General features: G+C 48.4%; 1 long non-coding RNA gene across 1 annotated transcript in view; it reads left to right on the top strand.

Moving 5' to 3' along the window:
* The first annotated feature begins 1,510 nt into the window (after positions 1-1,510).
* The window catches only part of LOC140387295 (uncharacterized), a 32,733-nt gene continuing 6,941 nt past the window's right edge, over positions 1,511-27,302 (top strand). The window contains exon 1 of the long non-coding RNA XR_011933839.1: positions 1,511-1,669. This is a non-coding gene — a long non-coding RNA (uncharacterized lncRNA). The remainder of the gene's footprint in view (positions 1,670-27,302) is intronic.

The following is a 27,302-nucleotide window of genomic DNA, read 5'->3' as shown; positions in this document are numbered from 1 at the left end:
TAGAACATAACAGCGCAGTACAGGCCCTTCGGCCCTCGATGTTGCGCCGACCTGTGAAACCACTCTAAAGCCCATCTACATTATTCCCTTATCGTCCATATGTCTATCCAATGACCATTTGAAATGCCCTTAGTGTTGGCGAGTCCGCTACTGTTACAGGCAGGGCATTCCCCGCCCTTACTACTCTCTGAGTAAAGAACCTATCTCTGACATCTGTCCTATATCTATCTCCCCTCAATTTAAAGCTATGTCCCCTCGTGCTAGACATCACCATTCGAGGAAAAAGGCTCTCACTGTCCACCCTATCCAATCCTCTGATCATCTTGTATGCCTCAATTAAGTCACCTCTTAACCTTCTTCTCTCTAACGAAAACAGCCTCAAGTCCCTCAGCCTTTCCTCATAAGATCTTCCCTCCATACCAGGCAACATTCTGGTAAATCTCCTCTGCACCCTTTCCAATGCTTCCACATCCTTCTTATAATGCGGCGACCAGAATTGCACGCAATACTCCAAATGCGGCCGCACCAGAGTTTTGTACAGCTGCAACATGACCTCATGGCTCCGGAACTCAATCCCTCTACCAATAAAAGCTAACACACCGTACGCCTTCTTAACAACCCTCTCAACCTGGGTGGCAACTTTCAGGGATCTATGTACATGGACACCGAGATCTCTCTGCTCATCCACACTACCAAGAATCTTACCATTAGCCCAGTACACTTTCGAGAATTGGATCACATCGAACATTTCGGGGGGGGCTTTTTTCAATAAAGGGGCAATTTAGTGTGGCCAATCCACCTAGCCTGCACATTTTCTTTGGGTTGTGGGGGTGAGACCCACGCAAACATGGGGAGAATATGCAAACTCCACACGGACAGTGACCCAGAGCCAGGATCGAACCTGGGACCTCGGCGCCGTGAGGCTGCAGTGCTAACCACTGCGCCACCGTGCTGCCCGGACTGTATTCCGTTTGTCATTTGTTTATGTTAACATGCGGGCTAATGTCTGGGTTTGGTGGGAGGATGGGATCGTTGTTATTAATATGGGGATTGACATTACATTCATTATTGATTATTGTTTATTGCTGGGAGAATTTATTAATTTGGGAGAAAATGTGAAAAAGGAGAATAAAAATATTTTTTTAAATAATAGTAGTTGTAAAATAAAGTAAGATTTTGTTTCTACAAATCTAGTGTGGAGTCTTCCTGGCCTTCTAAAACCTCCTACCCTCTCCCCCTACACTTTACCCCTCATCCTTAACCCGCACTCTGACACCTCACCACTTCCAACCCTCCCGCTCAACCCTCTCCCACCCCCATTCTCACCACCCCACCCTCTATTCCAACCTCCCCCACCCCTCCAATATGGACTGGACCAAATCGACAGGGTGACTCTCACAGCAGTAAAACCTTCCAAACATGTGATCCGCCACTTAAAAGGGCTATAGGTACAAAGGAACAGCTGCACCTTCCTGATTTGGACTTAGATCAGCCATTCGTTCATCATCATTACATCAAAGTTTGGGACTGGGCACATCTTCATAAGATGATAGTGGCTCTGGAAGAAGCTGCCATCGTCTTGCCAAGGAGCAGTGAAGTGGACAATAGATGCTGGCCTTGCCAGTGATGGTCTGTCCGAGAATGAGCTTTCTAATTGCTGGGCTTTCTGGTAAGTGCTACTCGCAATCCAATTGGTCCTGTGCAAGGCCGGTTTGACGTGTTACCTGCGCAAGATATTAACCGGCTTCTACCCTTTCAAAAGTTGACTGACTTGCTGTCGATATTTGCCTTTAAGAGAATTGTACTTTTGTACTCTTACAGTTAGAGTGGCAAAATAATGAACTTGATGCCCCTTAAGCAGTGAAATTTCATTTAAAAGTTTTGATCCTAGGTCTCCTTGTGTCTCTTCTTGTGAATGTCACTGGCAGTTGGAAGCACTCCAGCACAGGTCTGCAATGATCACATCCCCATCTCTGACACCAGATAACCAAATCTCAGACAAATCAGCATTAAACTTGTCATTCTTCAATCTGAGAAATGTAGTGGCTGCAGTAACTAACTGTTCAACAACTAGAAAATAAAAAACGGCCTCACTCAGGAAACAAATTAAGTCTCAGCACAAGTGACTAACTCAGAACAGGTGACAAAGTGCTTAAGTTAACCCCCTTACCCAGGGGAGGGCAATTTTCCAGCAGATCTAGACCAGAGACTGAACCAGCCCAACCCAACCCAACCCAGTCTATCCCAACCCAACCAGTTGGGCAGCACGGTAGCATTGTGGATAGCACAATTGCTTCACAGCTCCAGGGTCCCAGGTTCGATTCCGGCTTGGGTCACTGTCTGTGCGGAGTCTGCACGTCCTCCCCGTGTCTGCGTGGGTTTCCTCCGGGTGCTCCGGTTTCCTCCCACAGTCCAAAGATGTGCAGGTTAGGTGGATTGGCCATGATAAATTGCCCTTAGTGTCCAAAATTGCTCTTAGTGTTGGGTGGGATTACTGGGTTATGGGGATAGGGTGGAGGTGTTGACCTTGGGTGGGGTGCTCTTTCCAAGAGCCGTTGCAGACTCGATGGGCCGAATGGCCTCCTTCTGCACTGTAAAGTCTATGAACCCAGCCCAGCCTAGAGCAGATTCCTGAAACCCTTCCAGTCCAGTCTGACCAGCTTATCCCAGTCGGGCCCAGTCTATCCCAGTCCGGCCTAGTTTATCCCAGTCTATCCCGGTGCAATGGGAAGCAGGACTCTCCCCCCTGCGGCCGCAGTGAAGCGGGTTTGGGGGCGGGTGTGGGAGCTGAGCCCCCCCCGGCCCCTCCTTACCCCGGCCCACCGACACCCCCCCCCCCCTCCCCCCGGCCCGCGCCCCCCCCCCCCCCACCCCACCCCCTCCTTACCCCGGCCCGGCCGCTGCGGAACTTCATCCCGGTCCCGGTGAAAACTCTCCCGGTAAATCCAAGCGGCCCCGGCGGCGAGACGGAGCCGCTCCCGCTCCGAGAATCCCTCAGTCTGTCTGTCTGCGCTCTCTCATTCTCCTCACACTCCCCCTCTCTCACACTCTCTCCCTCCCCTCTCTCTCTCACACACTCTCTCACCCTCTCCCTCTCTCACACACTCCCTCTCTCCCTGACACTCTCACACTCCCCCTCCCTCTCACACACTCCCCCTCTCTCTCTCTCTCTCTCACACACTCTCCCTCTCACACACTCCCCCTCTCACTCTCACACACTCTCTCACCCTCTCCCTCTCTCCCTGACACTCTCACACTCCCCCTCCCTCTCACACACTCTCCCTCCCTCTCACACACTCTCCCTCTCCCTCTCTCACACTCCCCTCTCCCACACTCCCCTCTCCCTCTCTCACACTCCCCTCTCCCTCTCTCACACTCTCTGACACTCACACTCTCTCTGACACTCACACTCCCCCTCTCTCTCACACTCCCCCTCTCTCTCTCACTCCCCCTCTCTCTCTCACACACAATCCCCCCCTCCCTCTCTCACACTCTCTCTGACACTCTCACACTCCCCCTCCCTCTCACACTCTGACACTCTCCCTCTCTCTCACACACACTGTCTCCCTCCCTCTCACACTCTCTCTCACACTCTCCCTCTCCCTCCGACACTCACTCTCACACTCTCCGTCTCTCTCTCCCTGACTCTCCTCTCTGACTGACACGCTCTCTCTCTCCCACCCACACTCTCTCTCTCCCACCCACACTCTCTCTCTCCCACCCACACTCTCTCCCACCCACACCGTTCTCTCTCTCTCTCCCACCCACACTGTTTCACTCTCTCTCCCTCGGATTCTCTACTGGATTTTCTCCACAAAAAAAACTGCCAAAAAATAACAGCAACAAGCCGACCAACCAGAGAACAGTAAACAGGATAGAGAGAGAGACTGACAGGCAAAATGAGACACAGAGAGAGACAGAGCAAAATAACCAGACTGGGGAGAGAGAAAGAGACAGACAGACAGAGAGAGAGAGGCAGGCTGTCAGAGAGAGAGTGTGAGACAGACAAACGGAGAGAGACAGAGCTGGCAGCCAGAGAGAGACAGCACTAACACTAGAGAGACAGCCAGAGATACAGTGAGAGAGGCAGTCAGAGAAGGCGGATGAGCAGAGATTCTGGATGGTAGCTGCAGAGAACAATATATATCCCCATAATTATGGACTTGTCAATTTTCTGCTATTCCCCTGCTGCTCCGTGGTGTAATGATTAGCAATCTGGCTGGCTTCTCTACTCTTATTCTGACATGGAGCGAGGACATTGTACTTGTTGATAGTGTCTGTGGGGCCTCCTTCTCCATTCTCCTCGCTTGTTCCCACTCTGCCTTTCCTGCACTCTACATTGCACTAAGGTGTGCTGTGCCCACATTCAGAGGAAATAAGCCAGAAGTTCTTCCTCCGAGCTTATGTTGTGGACTTTCTCTTACTCTCAGTCCAGCTCAGATCCACAGATTCAATTCCGAGACACTTCCTGCAGTCGTGGGAACCGGGACAGTTTCACTATCCACAGGCTCCTACATATATATATATATATATATATTATTCTTTCAGGGATTTTAGCATCACTGGCAAGGTCAGCATTGATATTCCATCACGATGGCCTCAAGAAAGTAATCGTGAACTAATTTCTTGAATTGCTGCAGTCCATCTAGCCTGTGCAGCACAGTGCTGTCAGTAACCTCATTGCAATGTTAATGTAAGCCTACTTGTGACACTAATAAAGATTATTATATGATAAATACACAATGTAAATACATCGACATCTGGTGAAGCGACGGAGTGCAGTGCTATATAAATCTATCTAAATGACCTGTAAATAGGGACAGAGTGTAACATAACAAGATTTATGATACTAAACCAGGAGGGAAAGCAGGCCGCGAAGAGGAGGCGAACTTACAGGCAGATAGATAGGCTAGGAGATTAGGTCAAAATCTGCCCGTTGCAGTTTAACGTGGATAAGTGTGAGGTTATCCATTTTGGCTGAAAAAAATACAAAGGCAAATTATTATCTTAATGGAAAGCAAATTTAAAATGTGTCTGGGCAGAGGGACCTGGGTGTCTTTGTTCATGAATCGTAGAAAGTCGGTATGCGGGGCAGCCTGTAATTAAAAAGGCAAATGGAATGTTAGCGTTTATTGCAAAAGACCTGGAGTATAACAGTCGAGAAGTGTTGTTGCAATTGTATAGGGTGTTGGTGAGACAACATCTGGAGTATTGTGTCCAGTTTTGGTCTCCTTATTTGAGGAAGGATGTGGTGGGATTGGAGGCAGTTCAGAGGAGGGTCACCAGATTGTTTCCGGGGATGAAAGGGTTGATGTATGAGGAGCGATTAAACAGTTTGGGCTCATACTCGCTGGAGTTTAGAAGGATGAGAGGGGATCTGATCGAGGTGTATAAAATACTAAGAGGGATTGATAAAGTAAACGTAGACCAAATGTTCCCCCTTGTGGGGCAATCTAGAACGAGAGGTCACAGATAAAGGTTGCGAGGCGATGGATTCAGAACTGAGATGAGGAGGGACTACTTCTCGCAGAGGGTGGTGAAATTGTGGAACTCGCTGCCCCAAAGTGCGGTGGAGTCTGTGTTATTAAATGGTTTCAGTAAGGAGATAGGTATATTTCTGTTTTTTAAAACAGGTTAAAGGGATTTGGGGAACAGGTGGGGAGGTGGATTTGAGACCAGGAGGAGATCAGCCCTGATCTGATTGAATGGCGGAGCGGGCTCAAGGGGCTGAATTGCCAGCTTCTGCTCCTAATTCCTATGTTCCTATACATTGGTGGTGCCGGGATTTGTGGAAGGGGTGCCAGTCAAGTGGGCTGCTTTGTCCTGAACGTCTTGAGTGTTGTTGGAGCTGCGCTCATCTAGGCAAGTGGAGAGTATTCCGTCACACTCCTGACTTGTAGATGATGGAGACGCATAGAGCACTGTGCAATACTTAATACTGAACAGTATACTGAGCTGATACACTGTTCACTATTAGATATTAGGCAGTGATATTCTGTGTTGTGCATGTTTCACTGGGCCTCTTGACTGCTGGCTCTGGTAAATCTGACAAGTTCATCATTGCTGCTGTCATTGTTCAAATGTCATGTACTGGAAGACAGTGAGATCACCAAGTGTCCCTCTGTCAGAGATGGCCAGCATCCAGCACTTTGTAGCCACAGCCTCAATGTTGACCAAGTGCTGCTGCAGGCTGGGACGGGCTGCTTCATTACTGGAGCAGTTGTGAGTGGAGGTGAAAATTGGAATCATCAAACCCAGCACCACATCGGAACACATGGCAAAGGGAAAAACATTAATAAAGCAAAGGATGGTCTGTCTGAGGATATGTCCCCAAGGAATAGAGATGTCTACACTGCTCTCTGACAATCTCAACCACCCTCTTCTGAATCAGGTACGGCTCCTGCACTGCAAGCTTTTCTTTTGATCCCCATTGACCCACTTTCTCCAGAAATATATCCAATTATCTCAAACTCATCCCATTGTAATAATAATAATCTTTATTGTCACAAGTAGGCTCACATTAACACTGCAATGAAGTTACTGTGAAAAGCCCCTAGTCGCCACACTCCGGTGCCTGTTCGGGTACACAGAGGGAGAATGCAGAATGTCCAAATTACCTAACAGCCTGTCTTTCGGGACTTGTGGGAGGAAACCGGAGCGCCCGGAGGGAACCCACGCAGACACGGGGAGAACGTGCAGACTCCACACAGACAGTGACCCAGTGGGGAATCGAACCTGGGACCCTGGCGCTGTGAAGCAACAGTGCTTCACTGTAATAAATGCATGTATACACAAATGCCAATTCCTGATAACTTATTTGACAATTCTATTATCATTTTGTGTAGAAAATAACTTCTTTCTTGCTGTTCCAGACTATTAAAACAGGTGAAGGATAGAAGTGGAACCTATCTTTACAAACTTTTACAAGCACTTATTTAACCGTTACAGATTACAAGCAAGCACCTCCTGGCCACTATTTATAGGGGTATAAGTGAATGCCCTGTTAATGCCCACAACCTGCCAACAATTAAACACAATAAATATACAATTAACACATGGCCCAATCAGCAACATTCCAAGTTCCTACCCTCACATTCCTCATCATGCTGTATGTCTCTATTCTGGGGAACTGGCAAGGGGAGTATAACTGGTGATTTGTCAAACACAATAAATTTCTACAAAAACAAACACCAAAACCACGAAATTTGGTGAATTAAATATTTGTGTTTGTACACTGCTTTCTCTCCTTTTGAAGTCCATGGACTAATAATGTTCTGTCTCAGAGGGATTTAATGTATAAATTTTCAATGCAGCGCTCCGTGCCAGAGATCCAGGGCTGCATTACAGTTTGAAAAATGGTGGTAACTACAGGACCATTTGCAAAAATGAAATATTTCTAGCTCCAAGACTGCTTGTGTTCCACAATGCTGTTTGAACTCCGGGACAGCGTGGAGCTCACACCAGCCAGGAACTTGTGCCCTCCTGTCACGGGAAATCTGTTGAGGAGATTCCATTGGACCTTTGAAATAGGGATCAGTTGGAATTGTCAGAGGCTTCCCCTCAACCACTTTGTGCTATTGTGCTATCATCCTGCTGATCCCCATTTGTGGAAGATGGTACCATTAATTGCCCTGTCAAGATGGATGGAGAGCCCCCTTCTTGTGCTACTACAGGTGTACCCAGAGTGCTGTTAGGGAGGAAGTTTCAGGATTTTGACCCAGTGACAGTGAAAGATCGACAATGTCGGTCCAAGTCAGGATGGTGAGAGATTTGGAGGGGACTTTGCTTGGTGGTGTTCTCATGTGTCTGCTGCTCTTGTCCTTCTAGGTGGCAGACACATGTTTGGAAGGTGCTGTTAAGGAAGCTTGGTGAGCCTCTGCAGTGAATCCTGTAGATTAAACATACTGCTGCCATCATGCAGATGCTACAAAGTTCTGTAGAGGGACAGGTAGTATTGAGGAAGCAGGTGGGCTGGAGAAGGATTTGGACAGGCAAGGAGAGTGGCAATGAAGTGGCAAATGAAATACAATGTGGAAAAGTGTGAGGTTATGCACTGTGGAAGGAGGAATTTAGGCATAGACTATTTTCTAAATGGGGAAATGCTTCGGAAATCAGAAGCACAAAGGGACTTGGGAGTCCTTGTTCACGATTCTCTTAAGGTTAATGTGCAGGTTCAGTCGGCAGTTAAGAAGGCAAATGCAATGTTAGCATTCATGTCAAGAGGGCTAGAATACAAGACCAGGGATGTACTTCTGAGGCTGTAAAAGGCTCTGGTCAGACCCCATTTGGAGTATTGTGAGCAGTTTTGGGCCCCGTATCTAAGGAAGGATGAGCTGACCTTGGAAAGGGTCCAGAGGAGGTTCACAAGAATGATCCCTGGAATGAAGAACTTGTCATATGTGGAACAGTTGAGGACTCTGGGTCTGTACTCGTTGGAGTTTAGCAGGATGAGGGGGGATCTTATTGAAACTTACAGGATACTGCGAGGCCTGGATAGAGTGGACGTGGAGAGGATGTTTCCACTTGTAGGAAAAACTAGAAGCAGAGGTCACAATCTCAGACTAAAGGGACGATCCTTTAAAACCGAGATGAAGAGGAATTTCTCCAGCCAGAGGGTGGTGAATCTGTGGAACTCTTTACCGCAGAAGGCTGTGGAGGCCAAATCACTGAGTGTCTTTAAGACAGAGATAGATAGGTTCTTGATCAATAAGGGGATCAGGGATTATGGGGAGAAGGCAGGAGAATGGGGATGAGAAAATATCAGCCATGATTGAATGGGGGAGCAGACTCGATGGGCCGAGTGGCCTAATTCTGCTCCTATGTCTTATGGTCTATGCACTGGTAATGGAAGAGGGTGGAGAATACGGAGGGAGTGGCAGGGCTACAATTAAGCAATAAACTAATCTGCCCTGGATGACTATGTTTCATGAACATTACTCCAGAAAAATACAGAGTATGCCATCACATTTTCATTTGAACATGTAAATGATGTACACATCTTGAGAAGTGAAGAGATGAGCTGCGTGTTGCAGATTACGCTGCTATTGTAGTCATGGTGTAGTGTTATGGCGGGTGCAGCTCAGCTTGGATGTTGCTGGAGGGGTAGTAGGGGCTTCGATGCTGGTCACTACCTGGCAGTGACCAGGTGAAAATGTCTCCCGTTGATGGCTAGTCTACGTCTGGAGGATGTCCATGTCCTGGGGGGAAGGGGGAAGAGAGAGAGAGGAGGAGGGGGGTTTAACTGGCTGGCCCCTTATCAAACTGTGTACTCCTTCTCCAAACAAGAGAAAAACAAATCCAATTTTGACAAATGTGTTTCACTGGGCAGTGATTTGGGATCAAGGCCTGAACTTTCTGAACTTAAAGGGAGCAGCTCGGATGAGGAAGTGCAGCTGGGACCTGGTCCAAATCAAAGCCTCACCGACATGGAATGTTGTCCTATCTGCTTTTTCCATTAGCTGTTCAGAGTGACTCACTTTCTCACACTGACCGGGGGCCTGACTTACAATCAGAAGAATAGAAATAGCCCCACATCTGGACCAGCCATCACCCAGGGCATCCAGACAGGGGCCGTTTAACAATAGAAAGTACTTGCATTTGTGCAGAGCGCCTCAGCTGGAGCACATTCCAACACCTCCCAGTTGATGAGGTATCTTTTCTGAAGGGTGGCCACTGTTGAGAGGTAGAAAATACAACGGCCAATTTGTGCCCAGTGAATTCTCTCAAACTGTGATGACGACCAGATTATCTGTTTTGATTATGCTGACTGAGGGATATTAGGCAGGACACTGGGGCAAACTCCCCTACTCGTCTTCCAATAGTATCCTGGCATCTTTTACAGACACCCGATAGGCCAGATAGTGCTTTGATTTAATATTACATCTGAAAGACGGATTCTCCAAGCGTGCAACACTCTTTCAGTTCTGCACTGGAAGTGTTGAGAGAAAATGCTTTTGCACAGAAAATTGAAAGAATGTTCCAGATATCTGCTAGAATAGGTCATGTTCCAGATATCTGCTAGAATAGGGAGACAGTTTTTCCCCCCAAAGAAATGAACATAATTTGGTGTCAGATGCATATTCGCTGGTCCCCAAGATGGCGGGTCCCAGGGCTTTCCTGCAGTTCACTCGGCACATTTTGCGCCACATCTGTACCCTGCAGTCCCATCCACGAGTCGCACATCTGCACCCTGCAGTTCCGTTCGCTAGTCGCACATCTGTACCCTGCAGCCCGCCCGCTAACCACACATCTGTACCTGCAGCGCGTCCGCCAGTCTCACATCTGTACCCACAGCCTATCCGCTAGCTGCACATCTGTACCCGCAGCCCATCCGCGAGTCACACATCTGTACCCACAGTCCATCCGCTAGCCGCACATCTGTACCCGCAGCCCGTCTGCTCGTCGCCCATCTGTACCCTGCAGCCCCGTCTGCTAGTCACACATCGGTACCCGCAGCCCATCTTCTAGTCGCACACCTGTACCCGCACATCTGTACCCTGCAGCCCAGTTCGCTAGTCGCACATCTGTACCCGCAGCCCATCCGCGGGTCGCACATCTGTACCCGCAGCCCGTCCACTAGTTACACATCTGTACCCACAGCCCATCTGCGGGTGGCACATCTGTACCCACAGCCCATCCACTAGTTACACATCTGTACCCGCAGCCCATCTGCGGGTGGCACATCTGTACCCGCAGCCCGTCCACTAGTTACACATCTGTACCCACAGCCCATCCACTAGTTACACATCTGTACTCGCAGCCCATCTGCGGGTGGCACATCTGTACTCGCAGCCCGTCCACTAGTTACACATCTGTACTCGCAGCCCATCTGCGGGTGGCACATCTGTACTCGCAGCCCGTCCACTAGTTACATGCCTTAATCAGCAGCCCGTCTGCTACTTGCACAACTTCAAAAATATTTCAATGGTGTAACGGATTTGTTTCGACTGGTGGCCTTCAATGGTGTTATTTTAATGTAAATAATTCTTCATGTTTTAGACACAAAAATACAGCAGTTTGCATCCAAGCTAAATTAATCAATGAGGAAATCATAATATATTGTGGTACTTGACACTATTTATGTTGTAAAATTCACAAACTCACTTCTATTGAAAAGAGGCGCTGTGCGAGAATCAGTGCGTATTCACTGAATCAAAGAAACCAAAGTTGTATTTATAGCGCATTTAATCACATCGAGGATATTCCCAAAGAGAATCATACAACTAATTAATTTATAATTTGCACTCACTGTTGTGTGTAAATAAACTAATTATTGGAAAGGATTCAGAAGGATCCAGGTGTGTAACATTGCTGTCAGAAGCAGTCTTGCATTCACTGATTCCATTCCAGCATCTTACTGTCTGTCTCCAGGAATGAGAAACTTGAACTCGGAGTCAAATACCAAAAACCAAAAGAATCAACTTTGTCTCCAGACACACCACCTCCAGCGTTTGTCTCCAGACACACCACCTCCAGCGTCTCGGAGATTCAGCAAGCGTAAGGGGGTCCCCAAAGTGAAGGAAGGTCTTGCATTTCTATAGTGCATTTCACTACCCCAGCAAGTCCTAAACCATGTCAAAGACAGTGCAATACTTTGAAGTGAATTCACTGTCGTAATGTAGGAAATGGGGCAGTCAATTTGTGCACGGAGAGCTTTCACAAAGAGCAAGATAATGACCAGGTAATCTGTTTTGGCTAGGACACTGGGGAGAATCTTCCTGGTCTTCTTTATATCGTGATCAGAGAATTTGTTATATCCACTAGAGAGGATAGACAGTGCATTAATTTAACATCTCATCCCAAAGATGGCACCTCAGACAGTGCAGCACTCCCTCAGTACTGACCCTCTGACAGTGCAGCACTCCCTCAGTACTGACCCTCTGACAGTGCGGCACTCCCTCAGTACTGACCCTCTGACAGTGCGGTACTCCCTCAGTACTGACCCTCTGACAGTGCAGCACTCTCTCAGTGCTGAGCCTCTGACAGTGCAGCACTCCCTCAGTGCTGACCCTCTGACAGTGCAGCACTCCCTCAGTACTGACCCTGTGACAGTGCGGCACTCCCTCAGTACTGACCCTCTGACAGTGCAGAACTCCCTCAGTACTGACCCTGTGACAGTGCAGCGCTCCCTCAGTACTGACCCTCTGGCAGTGCAGCACTCCCTCAGTACTGACCCTCTGACAGTGCAGCACTCCCTCAGTACTGACCCTGTGACAGTGCAGCGCTCCCTCAGTACTGACCCTCTGACAGTGCGGCACTCCCTCAGTACTGACCCTCTGACAGTGCAGCACTCCCTCAGTACTGACCCTCTGACAGTGCGGCACTCCCTCAGTACTGACCCTCTGACAGTGCAGCACTCCCTCAGTACTGACCCTCTGACAGAGCAGCACTCCCTCAGTACTGACCCTCTGACAGTGCGGCACTCCCTCAGTACTGTTATCTATTAATCGCTTTTCCCAACAAAACCAAATAAACTTGTGTCCTGGGCACAAAACCAGGCAGCCTTGGGGATTCTGCTGCATGCAGTGTGCCTCCTAAATAGTCAGTTTAGTCCATCAAAGCATGGGACCTCTGAATCCGAGTCAGCCAAGGACAATGTAGGTTAGTAAACACGGCGAGGGGGGGGGTTAACAAAGCTTGGTCTGAGTTGGGATTGGGGACAGGTCAAGCTGACTTTCAGACTGGATACAGGTGACACTCACTAGCCAACGGAGGAAATTGGTCTGGAGGTAGCATAGACGTAAATTTCATAAATGCTATTACTGTACCCCAGGAACAGACAGTAAACCAAGAAAAATATTTGTACACTTTTTTCATATTCCCTTGTAAACATTCTTATTGTCGATGTGAAAATGATCAATGACCATGTGGTGTTTAAAATAATCTGCAAATATTTAGGTACATCATCATAAACTGGGTCACCCCTGACTGCACAACTTTCAATGCCCAGTCTGACTGGGGACACTGCGCCTGATAATGGTTTCTCAATTCCGATGCTAATGCTGTCTGCAGCTCCGAGACAAAACACAAGGAGAAAGAAATGTGGCAGTCAGTCTTGTGATGGCTGTAACATACACAAAACAATACCCCATCTCTCTGAGCCATCAATGAATAGGAACGGATTTACAAAGAGGCCCAAACAGCAGCAACATGGTCACTACAACACCAAGCTCGCAATTAAACACATTTTGAAAAAATGACTTTCCATTTCTTTTTTATATACATATAATTTTCATTCGAGTTTTTTTTTAACCAATAATGCAATACATTTTCAAAACACAACTGTACAGGACAGGCCAAATATTGCTGCAAACGTAAAAACAGAGAAAGACAGGATAAATTCAAACAAGTCTTTAAGAACTAGTGTCTCGAATTATAGACCTGATCAGTTAGAAAATGGGGGTGAAAGAGGAGAAGACCATATCAATATGATAGGATAATTTATCAAGATGCACATCTTTGTGCAAAGCGAGATCGCGACTTGCAATATGACTCATGGGAATCCCAACGGGAGCAGGTCAGATAAAGCGCAGCCCAGGAATATGAGATAGGGGTCCCACACTTTATGGAATGTATCAGACTTAGAACGGAGCACAGGTGTCAGGAATTCCATAGGAATACATTCCATGACTACTTTATGCCAATTTTGAATTGAAGGATACTTGTCAATGATCCAGGAGCAGAGAATATTTTTCCAAGCTGCAAACGTCCGGATCTTACACAGCCTTTTCTCATTAACGTCAATACGTCTCCTATCTGGAAGACGCAGAATGAGAAACAAAGGATAAAATTATGAAGCCCCACCAAATATCCTCTCAAGCACCTTAACCACATCAGACCAATAGGATTGAATCTAGACACAGGTCTATACGCAGTGTACATAATCACCCTCGACTACCAGGCACTTTAGGCACATCGGGGTATAGTAGAATTAAACCGCTGTCTCAAGTGATATTCAAGTGGCGCAGTATCTTGAATTTAGTCTCCTTCATCCTAGCACACAGAGATTTTATTGGCATAATCCGATACAGTCCCATGTCTCCTCATCAATATTCATTGCTGAGACTTTTTTTCTCAGGACCGGAAGGTGCCCAATTTACTAACACAGGATCTAGAACACAAGGGATCATAAAACTTGCTAATTAACTGTTGAGGCACCTCGGAAACCAGGATTATTTTTTCTACCTGGGAAAGAGAAGTGTCAACGCGCGGGATTGTCTTGTTAAAGATAAAGTCTGAGTTGCAAATACTAAAAAAAGGAGTGCCTTGTAATGTCAAATTGTTGGCATAGTTACTTGAAGGATGACAAAGGACGCACCACACGTCTTCCAGCCTACATATACTTCTATCTCTCCAAATATCGATTCCATGGTCCATAAGACCCAATGGGAAGTCCAGGCTGCCTTGGATGGGAGAGAACGCAAGTCATTTTAGATCTCCCTTCTAACGGACAGACCATCCTCCTCTGTCGAAGAGTATTAATAAATAATAGGATTTTCACATCTAGCAGAATCCAACCTAAAGTCTCCATAAAATAACAAGAAAACAAATAGGGGCGGCATGTTGACACAGTGGTTAGCACTGCTGCCTCACAGAGCCATGGTCCCAGGCTCAATTCCGCCTAGGGTGACTGTGTGGAGTTTGCACTTCACCCAGTGTGTGCGTGGGTTTCCTCCGGGTGCTCTGGTTTCCTCCCACAACCCAAAGATGTGCAGGGTAGGTGGATTGACCACGCTAAATTGCCCCTTAATTGGAAAAAAATAATTGGGTACACTAAATTTTAAAAAAAATCTAAGATGAGAGGCTAATTGGTACAATCTAATTTTCGGGACCCCAAACTCCCCTTTGAACCTGGGAGCTAAAACTTCTAACAAGGCATCTTTTTATTCCATATAAATGAACATATCGTTCCATTGATCTCCTTTAAGATCCTGGCAGACAGTAATATTGGCAACATCTGCAAGGGATACAACACTCCAGGCAAAACAGTCATCATAATAATAATAATAATCTTTAGTGTCACAAGTAGGCTTACATTAACACTGCAATGAAGTTACTGTGAAAATCCCCTAGTTGCCACATTCCGGCGCCTGTTCGGGTACACTGAGGGAGAATTCAGAATGTCCAATTCACCTAACAGCACGTCTTTCGGGACTTGTGGGAGGAAACCGGAGCACCCGGAGGAAACCCACGCAGACACGGGGAGAACGTGCAGACTCCGCACAGACAGTGACCCAAGCCGGGAATCGAACCCGGGTCCATGGCACTGTGAAGCAACAGTGCTAACCACTATGCCGTCGTGCCACCGAACGGCAGGGCAACTTGACAGATAGCGAGGAAAGCCAGCACTCGGTCAGATGGCGAAACCTGGGACTGAACCAGGCACCTTTAGATTTTCAGTCTAACGCTCACCCAACCCAGTCTGGTCCCCCTGAATGATACGCGGGAGAATTCCCTCTAAACTTCGCAGAAACACTTCAGACAACAATTTCCAATCAACATTCAGGGTCAAGATTGGCCAATAGAAAGCGCATCCTTCCGAGGTCCGGCCTGCCTTCAAAATCAGGGAAATGTTCATTTGCCGGCGTGTCGATGTAACTGATCTGTCTCAAATTAAGGTCCACAGGTCACTGAAAGGGGCAACACAGGTGGAGAAGGTAGTCAAGAAGGCATACGGCATGCTTGCCTTCATTGGCCGGGGCATTGAGTATAAGAATTGGCAAGTCATGTTGCAGCTGTATAGAACCTTAGTTAGGCCACACTTGGAGTATGGTGTTCAATTCTGGTCGCTACACTACCAGAAGGATGTGGAGGCTTTAGAGAGGGTGCAGAAGAGATTTACCAGGATGTTGCCTGGTATAGAGGGCATTAGCTATGAGGAGCGGTTGAATAAACTCGGTTTGTTCTCACTGGAACGACGGAGGTTGAGGGGTGACCTGATAGAGGTCTACAAATTTATGAGGGGCATAGACAGAGTGGATAGTCAGAGACTTTTCCCCAGGGTAGAGGGGTCAATTACTAGGGGGCATAGGTTTAAGGTGAGAGGGGCAAGGTTTAGAGTAGATGTATGAGGCATGTTTTTTTACACAGAGGGTAGTGGGTGCCTGGAACTCGCTACCGGAGGAGGTGGTGGAAGCAGGGACGATAGTGACATTTAAGGGGCATCTTGACAAATACATGAATAGGATGGGAATAGAGGGATACGGACCCAGGAAGTGTAGAAGATTGTAGTTTAGTCGGGCAGCATGGTCAGCACGGGCTTGGAGGGCCGAAGGGCCTGTTCCTGTGCTGTACATTTCTTTGTTCTTTGAATGAAAGGACATACCAATTAACAGGTCCTTAAATTCCCTGTAAAACGCACACCCAAAACCATGCGGCCCAGGGTTCTCACCCAGTTGGAGCCCCCTAATGGCGCCTGGCCATTTTAGGGATAGGAGGATTAAGAACCAATTGTTGATCGCCCAAGGTCATAGGAAGCTTAGGAGAACGGAAGGGCTGCATATGTGTCAGTACATCTCCGGACTGGCCCAATCTATACACTTCAGCATAAAAATGCTGAACAGCTCTGTTAAAAGTCTTTGGTTTTAATTAGTCTGCTACCACTAGAATCAGCCCTCTTCTTAGTCAGAAAAGCTAAGTATTTACTTGGCTTGTTCCCGAATTCATACAATTTTTGCTTTGCAAGTTTTAGACTCCTCTCGGCCAGTGGGTCAGCAAGGAATCTGCTGATTGGGCAGTGGGTCAGCAAGGAATCTGCTGATTGGGCAGTGGGTCAGTAAGGAATCTGCTGATTGGGCAGTGGGTCAGCAAGGAATCTGCTGATTGGGCAGTGGGTCAGCAAGGAATCTGCTGATTGGGCAGTGGGTCAGCAAGGAATCTGCTGATTGGGCAGTTGGTCAGCAAGGAATCTGCTGATTGGGCAGTTGGTCAGCAAGGAATCTGCTGATTGGGCAGTGGGTCAGCAAGGAATCTGCTGATTGGGCAGTGGGTCAGCAAGGAATCTGCTGATTGGCCAGGAATCACAGGCCACACGAGCTGTGTAAACCTCCCTCAACATCTGCCGGTTATGATTTCACTGAATTCAGCCTCCAACCGGTGCTGGCTTCCAGCATTCTCAGTCTTCTGTTAACTGCATAAGAAATAAGCAACTTCCCAGCATAAGCTTAATAAATAAAATAAAATAAATCATCACTTATTGTCACAAGTAGGCTTCAATGAAGTTACTGTGAAAAGCCCCTAGTCGCCACATTCCGGCGCCTGTTCAGGGAGGCTGGTACGGGAATTGAACCCGCGCTGCTGGCCTTGTTCTGCATTATGAGCCAGCTGTTTAGCCCACTTTGCTAAACCAGCTTTGCATGCCTCCCACAAAATAGAGCGGGCCACATCAGAAAGGGAATTGATTTGAGTAAAGAAGCTCAAGCTCCTTCTTAAAATACATAAAATAAAGGATTTTTAAAAATTAATTTGCGGGATGTGGGCGTCGCTGGTTAGGCCGGCATTTATTGCCCATCCCTAATTGCCCTCCAGAAGGTGGTGGTGAGCTGCCTTCTTGAACCGCTGCAGTCCCTGAGGTGTAGGTACACCCACTGTGCTGTTAGGGAGGGGGTTCCAGGATGTTGCCCCAGCGACAGTGAAGGAACGGCCGATATATTTCCCAGTCAGGACGGTGAGTGACTTGGAGGGGAACCTCCAGGTGGTGGGTTCCCAGGTATCTGCTGCTCTTGTCCTTCTAGGTGGTAGTGGTCGTGGGTTTGGAAGGTATTGTCGAAGGAGCCTTGGCAAGTTCCTGCAGAGCATCTATTCGCTGGAGTTCAGAAGAATGAGGTGGGCCCTCATAGAAATCTATAAAATTCAGGACTAGACGGGGTTGATACAACAAGGATGTTCCCGATGTTGGGTGTGTCCGGAGTCTGAGGTTCTGGGATAAACCATTTAGGACAGAGATGAGGAGAAATCTCTTCACCCAGAGAGTGGTTAGCCTGTGGAATTTGTTACCACAGGAAGTAGTTGAGGCCAAAACATTGCATGTTTTCAAGAAGCAGATGTAGCAAGTAGGGTGAAGGGGATCAAAGGATATGGGGAAGTGGGATTAGGATATTGAGTTGGATGATCAGCCATGATCATAGAATTTTACATAGAATTTACAGTGCAGAAGGAGGCCATTCGGCCCATCGAGTCTGCACCGGCTCTTGGAAAGAGCACCCTACCCAAGGTCAACACCTCCACCCTATCCCCATAACCCAGTAACCCCACCCAACACTAAGGGCGATTTTGGACACTAAGGGCAATTTATCACGGCCAATCCACCTAACCTGCACATCTTTGGACTGTGGGAGGAAACCGGAGCACCCGGAGGAAACCCACGCAGACACGGGGAGGATGTGCAGACTCCGCACAGACAGTGACCCGAGCCGGGAATCGAACCTGGGACCCTGGGGCTGTGAAGCAATTGTGCTATCCACAATGCTACCGTGCTGCCCGTAATGACACTTTGTGACAGTTGAGAAACGCTGCGGGATTGGGAGAGAGTTCTTGCAGTCAATATTGATGAGGAGACCTGGGGTAATATATGGGAATCTGCCAATAAAATTTCAGTCTGTAATAAAACAAAGGAGATTCAGTTCAAAATATGACACCGTCTGCAAATCACACAAGGCTTGAAACACAGGTTTGATCCTGCTATAGAACATAGAACATTACAGCGCAGTACAGGCCCTTCGGCCCTCGATGTTGCGCCGACCTGTAAAACCACTCTAAAGCCCATCTACACTATTTCCTTATCGTCCATATGTCTATCCAATGACCATTTGAATGCCCTTAGTGTTGGCGAGTCTACTACTGTTGCAGGCAGGGCATTCCACGCCCTTACTACTCTCTGAGTAAAGAACCTACCTCTGACATCTGTCTTCTATCTATCTCCCCTCAATTTAAAGCTATGTCCCTCATGCTAGACTTCACCATCCGAGGAAAAAGGCTCTCACTGTCCACCCTATCCAATCCTCTGATCATCTTGTATGCCTCAATTAAGTCACCTCTTAACCTTCTTCTCTCTAACGAAAACAGCCTCAAGTCCCTCAGCCTTTCCTCATAAGATCTTCCCTCCATACCAGGCAACATTCTGGTAAATCTCCTCTGCACCCTTTCCAATGTTTCCACATCCTTCCTATAATGCAGCGACCAGAATTGCACGCAATACTCCAAATGCGGCCGCACCAGAGTTTTGTACAGCTGCAACATGACCTCATGGCTCCGAAACTCAATCCCTCTACCAATAAAGGCTAACACATCGTACGCCTTCTTAACAACCCTCTCAACCGGAGTGGCAATTTTCAGGGATCTATGGACACCGAGATCTCTCTGCTCATCCACACTGCCAAGAATCTTACCATTAGCCCAGTACTCCGACTTCCTGTTATTCCTTCCAAAATGAATCACCTCACACTTTTCTGCATTAAACTCCATTTGCCACCTCTCAGCCCAGCGCTGCAGCTTATCTATGTCTCTCTGTAACTTGTAACATCCTTCCGCACTGTCCACAACGCCACCGACTTTAGTGTCATCTGCAAATTTACTCACCCATCCTTCTACGCCCTCCTCCAGGTCATTTATAAAAATGACAAACAGCAGTGGCCCCAAAACAGATCCTTGTGGTACACCACTAATAACTGGACTCCAGTCTGAACACTTCCCATCAATCACCACCCTTTGTCTTCTTCCAGCTAGCCAGTTTCTGATCCAAACTGCTAATTCTCCCTGAATCCCATGCTATATCTTCAGTGTGCCCAAGTGCCAGGTGGTCAAGGATGACTATATACACTGTGTAGTCGTGTAAAAATTCAATCCTATTGGTCTGGTGTACTTAAAGAGCTGGAGAAGATGTTCGATACGGACTAAGAATTTGATCCTTTATTCTTAACTCTGGGGCTCTCAGATAGGAGGATGATTTGACGTTAATGAAAAAAGGCCTTATAATATTCTAACCGTTGCAGCATGAAGAACATGCTTTGCTCCTGGATTATTAAGTATCCCTCAATTCAAAATTGGCATAAAATTATGGATTGTATCCGTATGGAATTCCTTACTTGCACATTCCGTTCTAAATTGGACATATTCCAAAATGTTTGGGATCCCTATCTCAAGTTTATAGCTTCCCCTTTGCCTGACTTGCTCCTACAAGGATTTCCACAAGATATGTAGCACCGTTTTGAATTCGGTATGTGATGGTGAGCGTCATGCAATCATGTTTACCTGGCCTTCTCCTCCCCCCTATTCTCTAGCTTATTAAAAAATATATATATATTGTTTAGTTGGAGGCACTAAGTCTAAAAACCAACTATGTTGCCATTCTCGTGTCATTTTCTGAACTTGTTGCGGTATTTGTAAAAAATGGAAAAACTCGAATAAAAATATGTTTTAAAAAGTTCAAGGTGAGGCGAAAGGCAGCTGGATGGGAACTGGTCAGTCATCGTGGGTCAATTAAACTCATACACTGGTCTGAAGTTCTCTGCAAGAGTCATCCCATATACACAACATGATTAATCCCAGGGCCCAAGAGATTAAAGGCTCATATATACCACAATAAAAATGTATCTAAATATTATGGGAAATGCAACATGAAAATGAAAAATGAAATGAAAATCGCTTATTGTCACAAGTAGGCTTCAAATGAAGTTACTGTGAAAAGCCCCGAGTCGCCACATTCCGGCGCCTGTTCGGGGAGGCTGTTACGGGAATTGAACCGTGCTGCTGGCCTGCCTTGGTCTGCTTTCAAAGCCAGCGATTTAGCCCTGTGCTAAACAGCCCCTAAACATGGTCTTCATGGAGATTGATGGTTTCAGTGTACATAGATGTTTTATTTGTTTTTGGGATGTGGGCTTCACTGACTAGACCAGCATTTATTACCCATCCCCAATTGCCCTTGTGAAGGTGGTGGTGAGCTGCGTTCTAGAACCGCTGCAGTCCCTATGGTGTAGGTACATCCACTGTGCTGTTAGGGAGTGAGTTCCAGGATTTTGACCCAGTGACAGTGAAGGTCTGGCGATATATTTCCCAGTCAGGATGGCGAGTGGCTTTGAGGGGAACTTCCAGGTGGTGGGGTTCCCAGGTATCTGCTGCCCTTGAACTTCTGAGATGGTAGTGGTCACGGGTTTGGAAGCTGCTGTTGAAGGAGCCTTGGTGAGTTACTGCAGTGCATCTGGTGGATGGGGCACACATATTGCTCCACTGTGCATTGGTGGTGGAGGGAGTGAAAGTGGATGGGGTGCCAATCAAGCAGAACTGCTATCTCCTCAATGGTGTCAAGTTTCTTGTGAGTTGTTGGAGATCAACTCTTCCAGATAAGTGGGGAGTATTCCATCGTGCTTCTGACTTGTGCCTTGTAGATGGTGGGCAGGCTTTGGGGAGTCAGGGGGTGAGTTACTCGCTGCAGGATTCCCAGCCTCTGACCTGCTCTGGTAGCCACAGTATGAAAATGAAATGAAAATCGCTTATTGTCACAAGTAGGCTTCAAATGAAGTTACTGTGAAAAGCCCCTAGTCGCCACATTCCGGCGCCTGTTCGGGGAGGCTGGTACGGGAATTGAACCGTGCTGCTCGCCTGCCTTGGTCTGCTTTCAAAGCCAGCGATTTAGCCCTGTGCTAAACCAGCCCCATGGCTAGTCCAGTTCAGTTTCTGGTCAATGGTAACCCCCAGGATGTTGATCGTGATAGAATTTAACAATGGTAAAGCCATTGAATATCACGGGATGATGGTTAGATCCTCTGTTGTAGGAGATGGTCATTGTCGGCACTTGTGTGGCGTGAATGTAACTTGCCACTTGTCAGCCCAAGCCTGGATATTGTCCGGGTCTCACTGCATTTGGACAGGGACTTCAGTAAAAGTAAAAATGTGGGTAGATTTGGGCGGAACAGATGGGCATCAGGTTAAGGGCAGTCAAAATAGTGCAATGAAGTTACTGTGAAAATCCCCGAGTCGCCACATTCCGGCGCCTGTTCGGGTGCACAGAGGGAGAATTCAGAATGTCCAATTCACCTAACAGCACGTCTTTCGGGACTTGTGGGAGGAAACCGGAGCACCCGGAGGAAACCCACGCAGGCAAGGGGAGAACATGCAGACTCCGCACAGACAGTGGCCCAAGCTGGGAATCGAACCCTGGCACTGTGAAGCAACAGTGCCAACCACTGTGCTACCGTATCGCCCTGGGGGCTGGGGGAGATGGAGGGAAATACCTATATAATGAATGGGCGACTGGGCATTCTCCCAATTCTGAAATCTTTCCCTACCATTATCATCAGATCATCTATAAACAACAGAAATCTATTGATGCCACTACTATTTATAAATGGTGCCATCAACATACTTGGAGCAGGATTTGAACTTGTGGTCTTCTGACTCGGGTACAAAACAAAAAGGGAGTGCTGCCCACTGAGCCAAGGCTAACACTGAATTCAGCAAGGTATGCGAGGAAGAGAGGGTGAAGAGGTTGTTCTCAAACTATCCATTCAGAGACTGTAGGATTTTAAAATCAGATGTTGTGATTTTGGAGGTACCAGAGGAGAGTTCAAGTCCAACACGACACCGATCCCATGGATAATTTGAAGACAACCAGTAGAGTTTTCCTCAGTGCCCTGGTCAATATTTATCTATCAACATCACCAAAAGCAGATCACCTGGACACTATCATATTGCACAGTAAGATCCCACATAGTGTGTGGCAAAAGGGGGATCCTTTGGCCAGACAACTAAAAGGTGAACCCTCAGAACCCACGCCCAGAGGCCTCAGGCTTACAGCCTCAAGCAGCTCCTTCTCCTGAGTTTTGGACACGATTTATAAACAAAACGTCAGGACAGCAACTCAAGTGGAAACACATTTCCTTTTATGGGAAAAATTATGAAATTCTCCACACGTGACCCAAGGCAAATATTTTAATACTTGAAGGAAATGGTTTGAGAAAAATTGCAGAAATTATAGCCATTAAATGAAGATAATGTTTTAATGATTTTTTCATATGTCTGAACACTGAGTAAATGTGATTTGTCACTCCCCCCGTTGCAGAGCCGATTCCCTCTCCCACACACGGCAGCTGTCAGGATTAAGAGTCCATATAAGGTCGAGTTGTACCCACAAGGTAAACAGTCATGAGGAAGGCTGGGCACAAAATCAGGTTGAACCTTCAGGCTCTGCTGTGTAAACAGTCACTAGTCCGACAGGAACCAGCACTATCCTCACTGCAAACCCAGCCTTTTGCAATTTGTCTCCAACACAATAAAACCATTGTAACTCAGCGGCTGCACCTCCAGCAGGGATAGAACACAAGACAGCCCAATTAGCAGCCAGACAAAGCAACTCTTCCTGTGCAATTCAGCAAACTGTGAAACCTAGTTTCAGTCAACAGTGTACATTTATATAGCACCTTTAACACAGGAAAATGGCCCACAGATAAGTGGGGAGTATTCCATCGTGCTTCAGACTTGTGCCTTGTAGATGGTGGGCAGGCTTTGGGGAGTCAGGAGGTGAGTTGAATCAGATCTGAAATGAGAATGATGCAGAGGTGGAGAATGGTGGTTTGGGGGGGGGGGGGGGGGGGGGGGGGAAAGAGATGAGAACACAAGAAATAGGAACAAGGCCATTTGGCCCCTCCAGGCTGCTCTGCCATTTAACACAATCATGGCTGATCTGACTGGGGCCTTAACTCCACTTTGCTGCCTGTTCCCCCAAACCTCGATTCCCTTGTCGTCCATCTCAGCCTTGAATATATTCATTGACCCAGCTTGTTGGTGTGGAGAATACCACAGAATCAACTTCGGAGATTTCTCTGTACCTGGGCACCCAGATCCCTCTGTACCCGGACACCCAGATCCCTCTGTACCCGGACACCCAGATCCCTCTGTACCCGGGGACCCAGATCCCTCTGTACCCGGGCACCCAGATCCCTCTGTACCCGGAAACCCGGATCCCCCTGTACCAGGGCACCCGGATCCCCCTGTACCCGGACACCCGGATCCCCCTGTACCCGGACACCCGGATCCCCCTGTACCCGGACACCCGGATCCCCCTGTACCCGGACACCCGGATCCCCCTGTACCCGGACACCCGGATCCCCCTGTACCCGGACACCCGGATCCCCCTGTACCCGGACACCCGGATCCCCCTGTACCCGGACACCCGGATCCCCCTGTACCCGGACACCCGGATCCCCCTGTACCCGGACACCCGGATCCCCCTGTACCCGGACACCCGGATCCCCCTGTACCCGGACACCCGGATCCCCCTGTACCCGGACACCCGGATCCCCCTGTACCCGGACACCCGGATCCCCCTGTACCCGGACACCCGGATCCCCCTGTACCCGGACACCCGGATCCCCCTGTACCCGGACACCCGGATCCCCCTGTACCCGGATCCCCCTGTACCCGGACACCCGGATCCCCCTGTACCCGGACACCCGGATCCCCCTGTACCCGGACACCCGGATCCCCTTGTACCCGGACACCCGGATCCCCCTGTACCCGGACACCCGGATCCCCCTGTACCCGGACACCCGGATCCCCCTGTACCCGGACACCCGGATCCCCCTGTACCCGGACACCCGGATCCCCCTGTACCCGGACACCCGGATCCCCCTGTACCCGGACACCCGGATCCCCCTGTACCCGGACACCCGGATCCCCCTGTACCCGGACACCCGGATCCCCCTGTACCCGGACACCCGGATCCCCCTGTACCCGGACACCCGGATCCCCCTGTACCCGGACACCCGGATCCCCCTGTACCCGGACAGCCGGATCCCTCTGTACCCGGACACCCAGATCCCTCTGTACCCGGACACCCAGATCCCTCTGTACCCGGACAGCCGGATCCCTCTGTACCCGGACAGCCGGATCCCTCTGTACCCGGACACCCAGATCCCTCTGTACCCGGACACCCAGGTCCCTCTGTACCCGGACACCCAGGTCCCTCTGTACCCGGACACCCAGGTCCCTCTGTACCCGGGGACCCAGATCCCTCTGTACCCGGACACCCAGGTCCCTCTGTACCCGGACACCCAGATCCCTCTGTACCCGGACACCCAGGTCCCTCTGTACCCGGACACCCGGATCCCTCTGTACCCGGACACCCAGGTCCCTCTGTACCCGGACACCCAGGTCCCTCTGTACCCGGACACCCAGGTCCCTCTGTACCCGGACACCCAGGTCCCTCTGTACCCGGGGACCCAGATCCCTCTGTACCCGGACACCCAGGTCCCTCTGTACCCGGACACCCAGATCCCTCTGTACCCGGACACCCAGGTCCCTCTGTACCCGGACACCCGGATCCCTCTGTACCCGGACACCCGGATCCCTCTGTACCCGGACACCCAGGTCCCTCTGTACCCAGACACCCAGATCCCTCTGTACCCGGACACCCAGATTTTCCATTATTTTGAGTGCTTTTCAAGGATTCTACCATGAAGCCAGATACAAAATACCTGTTCAAAATGGAAAACGAGAGGGCGGGGCAAAGTCGAGGAGAGAATCTCTTATCCCGAGCCGATTTACCCCAACGAGAATCAAACATTTTGTAAATATGAAGATGTTCTTCTGAAGGGGAACTCACCGTCTCCGTCTTTAGCAAAATCTCGGCACAAAGCTGCTGTCTGTGTAAAACCTCAGATACTTTGACCAGTTTATTGATCAAAGTTTTACCCAGATGTCTTTAATGACAAGGTGAACAAAGGTCAAACCAAGTATCAAATCAAACCGAGTTTATTCAGTACAATAGTATTAACCCTTAAATTAACCCAATAATAATCACTATGACCATTCCCATTTGTTGATGAGCTTGGCTGAGCCGCGGGTCCGATTCTCGGAGACTCGTGTTCCTCAGGGTCATCGACGCAAAGGTGGGTCTCGCTGGCTGCTTCCTTCCTTCTCTGGTCAGCCGTCACAATGGTCACGGTCACCTCCACGCCGAGACTTCGCGGGGGGGTGTCTCGCGTGACTAGCTTTATCCCCCTCCCTTTGCATCTTTCCAGAAACCTCTATGGCCTTTGGCCAATGAGGCCTCGGGAGGATGTCCCAACAACCAATAGATTAGATAATGACCGCTTAGGGTATGATAGCCTGCCCCATGGTGTCCACCTTCGGTGGTGTTACTCGTACGTAACCTTTTGCACACGGACACAGCATGGCGGGATGTCTGGACATCTGAAAGTCTGGCTCCATTTCGGCAACTCAAAAACAATTCGATGCACATCAATCGAACCGATTATCTCCCGATGGGTGGTTGACAAGGCAGGTCCAGACTTGTCCTGGCAGTTTATCGGAGTGTAGTGCAGTTGTCTTGGTCAAGTCTGAATTCCCAACAGCCTGCCTGAGGTTGACTGCAGTTTGATTTAAAGTGAATTTAAGATGTCCAATTTTATCAGGCCCAAAATCCAGGCCGTGCAAGGTTACAAAGCAGAAATGTTTAACTCTGAATTGGAGTTGCTCAGGTTTGTAAAATTGGTTGCACGTCTGAAAGTGGTGATGTGTTTAGTCCCATTCATCGACATGGTTTCCTGTCAGGTGACTGTCAATTCTCAGGACCAGCTTAAAACAGGAAACAGATCTCACTTTCTGAAGGGTCTGTTCATGGGAATCGCTGTAACTCCAAGCAAACGGCGCCATAAATAACTTGATACAATTCTTATTTTTATGTTAATATTTCAAGATGAATTTTTTCTAAAATCGGCACTGAATTTTGTTACTGGACCACAATGATGAAAACTGGACACATTCAATGTCATCTGCCAAGCTGAAACTCCAGAACAACATTTTTGGCTTATATTTGAAGATGCTCGCCAGATTAACCCTTGAATACAAATCAATGCAGAGGAGCAGAGCATTAGTAATTGGGGACTCTATAGTCAGGGGCACAGATAGGAGATTTTGTGGGAGCGTGAGAGACTCACGTTTGGTATGTTGCCTCCCAGGTGCAAGGGTACGTGATGTCTCGGATCGTGTTTTCCGGGTCCTTAGGGGGGAGGGGGAGCAGCCCCAAGTCGTGGTCCACATTGGCACCAACGACATAGGTAGGAAAGGGGACAAGGATGTCAGGCAGGCTTTCAGGGAGCTAGGATGGAAGCTCAGAACTAGAACAAACAGAGTTGTTATCTCTGGGTTGTTGCCCGTGCCACGTGATAGTGAGATGAGGAATAGGGAGAGAGAGCATTTAAACACGTGGCTACAGGGATGGTGCAGGCGGGAGGGTTTCAGATTTTTGGATAACTGGGGCTCTTTCTGGGGAAGGTGGGACCTCTACAGACAGGATGGTCTACATCTGA

Source organism: Scyliorhinus torazame, chromosome 12, assembly GCF_047496885.1.
Source record: "Scyliorhinus torazame isolate Kashiwa2021f chromosome 12, sScyTor2.1, whole genome shotgun sequence".
Classification (NCBI taxonomy): domain Eukaryota; kingdom Metazoa; phylum Chordata; class Chondrichthyes; order Carcharhiniformes; family Scyliorhinidae; genus Scyliorhinus; species Scyliorhinus torazame.
This window is presented reverse-complemented; position numbering and strand designations above follow the sequence as displayed.